This window comes from Physeter macrocephalus, chromosome 2, assembly GCF_002837175.3.
Source record: "Physeter macrocephalus isolate SW-GA chromosome 2, ASM283717v5, whole genome shotgun sequence".
Lineage (NCBI taxonomy): Eukaryota > Metazoa > Chordata > Mammalia > Artiodactyla > Physeteridae > Physeter > Physeter macrocephalus.
This window is the reverse complement of record NC_041215.1, coordinates 3,308,615-3,312,742: the sequence shown is the minus strand read 5'-3', so window position 1 is coordinate 3,312,742 and position 4,128 is coordinate 3,308,615.

The following is a 4,128-nucleotide window of genomic DNA, read 5'->3' as shown; positions in this document are numbered from 1 at the left end:
CCCAGCGGCCATGGCTCACGGGCCCAGCCGCTCCGCGGCCTGTGGGATCTTCCCAGACCGGGGCACGAACCCGTGTCCCCTGCATCGGCAGGCGGACTCTCAACCACTGCGCCACCAGGGAAGCCCCAGGAGGGAGTTTTGAAGAGAGTAGGTAACTAAAAGAATTTGGAGAAGGATAGGTGGCCTTACTTTGACCTTGAACTTTGTCTAGGGTGCTCTGCATTTCATAGGGTCACCTGGGATGCTGTTTCTCAAATGGTTTCTCTGTTCTCCTCTACTCTTGCTCCTTGGGTTCCTTCTGGGGCCTGGTGGTGGCGGTCATAAAAGACAGGATCCAGGCATCCCTGGTTCCCCTGTGGTGACACCATCCAACAGTTCCCAATCCACTCCATCTCAACCTCAGGCATAGGGCAGGCTGCCCAGAGTAGCTGTCAACAAATTTTTGGTGAACGAATGAATAAATAAGTGAATGAGTGAATGGCTGGACGCATTTCCTTGATGCAGCTTTCTGCTCACTGCCAGGGGCTCAGATGAGCTTAGCGGCCATCTTTCGTTTTGGACAGGACGTCCCCTTATATAGTGTACCTACTCTTGCATGCTTCAAGCCACAGTACGTAACAATTGCAACGATGTAGAACGTCTCTCAGTTTTTGCAAGGTTACTTTCCCAGCCTCTGGAGCTCTTTTCCTATCAAGGCCTCCAACATACTTGCCACTTCTTGCTCATCCAATTTGATTAACATGATGTCATTGATGTAGTGATATCTGCCATGTCTGTCATTGATGAATGGGATGCTCTGCAGAATGTCCAGATGGTCCAGATCCCTTTGGACTGTATTATGAAAAAGGATGAGAGAGTTAAAATAGCCCTAGAGTAAGCCTGTAAATTTATACTGTTGACTGTTCCATGGGAATGCAGACTGCTTTTGGTACTCTTTCTTGACAGGGAGAGAAAAGAATACATTTACCAGAGCCAGGTCGCATACCATGTATCAGAGCTGTGTCAGTCTTCTCTAGCAAAGATACCACATCTGGACCAGTGCCTGTGATAGCTACTACTTGATTGAGTTTGTGGTGGTCTCCTGTCATCCTCCAGAGTCTATCTGGTTTCTGTAGGGGTCAGATGGGTGGATTAAATGGGGCTATTTAATGACCTGCTCTTTTAGGTCATTAAGGATATCTCCTTAAAGTTTCTGCTTGAGATGTGATATAGTTTGTGATTTAATACCTTGGCTGAGGTATGGGGGCATTTTTAGAGGCTTTCTCCTCTAGGATGGCTCCACGCGTCAAGGACTGTGGCTCCACCCAATGTGGGTGTTCTCCTAACTGCAGTGAGTATCCATTCCACTTGACATTTGAGGACCAGGGAAACGACCACTAGGTGGGTTCACTGTGAGCCCAACCTGGGCCAGGCCTCCACTGATGACCTAGCTCCCTTCTGCTTCTACTGTTGCAGGAGACTATGATGCTGCTGCAACTCAGATCTAGTGTCTCACAGTCTTTGAAATGTCTGGATGTTTTACCAAGTAAATGGCTACAGTTCCCTTTGGGGAATGGTTGGGCAATTCATTACTGTCTATACTCGCTGCCGTGTCCCGGGGTCCTTCCTCATGTGGACCTGGACTCTCCTTTAGTTGACAGATTTCAGGTCTGAAGACTGGGCATGATCATGGCTTCTTATTGATGCAGCTGCTCTCAGTTTCCTGATCAATCATTCTTACTTTCTTTTAATTATATAGTTTGAGAAATATCCTTTGGGGGATCTATCTCTTTTGCCCCCAGGGCACTGTATTCTCTTCTCCATTTCTATAGATCTCTGTGGGCCAGTCCCCTTGGCTGCCCCTCCCCCATCCTGCCACTCATTATTATGTTGCTCTGACCTGGCTTTTGTTGGTTCAGGACCATAACCTGGCCTCGATTATTTTGTGACCCACTTGCTCTCATGGAGTCCTGCAACACCATCTCCTACCATCAGCCCTGGCCCTGGGGAGAACAGCCACCCTGAAGTTCAGTGATACCACTGTCCCTGTCACCAGCACATTAGTTATTGCATCAGTAGATGCAGCATCCTCTAGGTCCACCTGCAGAAGACAGTTGGAGAATATATCCAGCCCATGTTTCCAAGTCCTTTGATCCCTTTTTCCATCGTCTATGATGACAGCTCTGGCATTTCTACTTTACCAAGTGTCAGCCATTCTAAAGCCATCAAGCAGCATGTTTAGTGCATTCTCCTGGGGTCCTTGCCAGGTGTTAAATCCTGTACCCTAAGGACATGTGCCCATATTTATAAACTCTCCCTTTTTCAATTATATCCTGTCCCCTTTATCCAGCATGTGATCCCTTCTGGTCCATGTTGGCTCCTTCTGGGTATTGTTCCTTTCTACCCTTAGCAGGCACCTGTATAGAGGGGGAAGCAGGACTAGACAGATGAAAAGCTGAAATGTGATGCATGTGAAACAGAGGATTCAGCTGATCCCTCTGGGAGCTCTGAAGCTGAGATGACCCTTCAGAGATATCCTGAATTGAGGCAAGGAGGTTGGGCCTTTGTAGCCCTGCACCAACCAACCATTTGATGTGGGCTTCTGTGCAGAGGGCATATAACTGTGGATGAGACAGTTTCCTTTAGCTGAAGGTGGTAAAGGAAAACCTTATTCTGACGCTTTTAAAAAAGGCAAAGAAGGCTTTATTCAAGACTAATTGCAGTAGGAGAGAGATCAGTCTTAACTCTGAATATAAGGACAAATGAGGGTTTATAGCCAACGAGAAGGTGGGGGATTAGTGGATGAAAAGTTACCAAAAGGAGACATCAAGAGTAAGGAGATTCTTGCTAAACTGGCCTAAAAGGATTCTTGCTAAAGGCAGGCCAAGGTCTTATAGACATCAAAAGGTGAAGGATGAGGAACTTGATCAGATATCAAGGGTGACTGGATATTGAGTGTGTGTGGGAGGAGGTTCTCACTAACTAACTTAGCAGTATTCTTGCTAAGACTAGACTTAGCGAGGATGGACATGGATGCCCAAAGCTTAGGTCTAGTCTAGAAGGGGGCTCAGGGGAGCTAACTAAAATTTGGTCAGGGAAAGAGTCTTTGTCAAGGGCAACGCCCAGGGTGGATCTCAGCTGTGAGCCATCAACAAGTGTGGGAGTGAGCTCCTTGGTCTTGCAGGTGGCAACAGATCTACCAATGTCTGATGTTAAGGTTCTGCTTACCTGTTGACTGGTTGTCTGTCAAGAGACATGCAGGGAGACGGACATGTTTTGAGGACAAGTGTCATTTCCTGGGCTTCACTTTTCCCTAATAAATGCTACCTGGGTAGATCCAAGCAGAGGACTGTTAGGCTGAAGGTAGAAGAACAGGGTTATTGGAATGATTGGAGCCAGACTGGAAACTTGTTTACTTAAGCCAACTTCCTTTTACACTACTTGGGCTGTTCAAGTTAATGAATAAATTGAGTTGGTTGGTGTCTGAGCCTCTCCCCTGGGTGGGCAGCCAAGATAATTGGCCATCTGGAACACGTCATGCCAGCTGAGGGTATCTCTTACCCCCTGCTCTGATGCAAAGAGCCGGAGGGGACAAATATGTCTGGGAGAGGGCTGAGGGTCAGGTAGAGGTACAAGTGTCTCCAAAAGGGTCATTAAAGCAAATGGAACCTAATTTTCCCCCAGGGCTTTCCAGTTTCATGGTGCAAATGCATTCAACTTTCACAGACTTTTATTGCAATTCACACAGTGTAGGACACTGGGCTCCCCGAAGTCTCCCTGGTTATTTCTGGGAATCCCTGGGGATGTCTTCTGTGAACCCACAAATGGTCCTTTTAGATGATTCTTTTGTCCCCTTATAATGTTTGCTGCCCAAAAACCTACTCGAGGGCAGTGCATTACCAATGTCAGCACGCCCGTCACCTGTGACCTCTGTGAGATCAAGATGTTTGGATGATGATGTAGCATCTTGAGAGCTCCCGTAGCTGCAACCCTTCAAGGGGCCAATCCAGGCAGCGTTCCTCGGGGGCTCCTGTGTTGGGGTCAGGATGAGTTCCAGGCAGAGTGGGGAGAGTGTGTTCTGGGAAAAGGTTTCTCACTGTTTTGAGAGGGCCACAGGGAGCCAGGCTCTTTTCCTCTCCTAGCAAATCT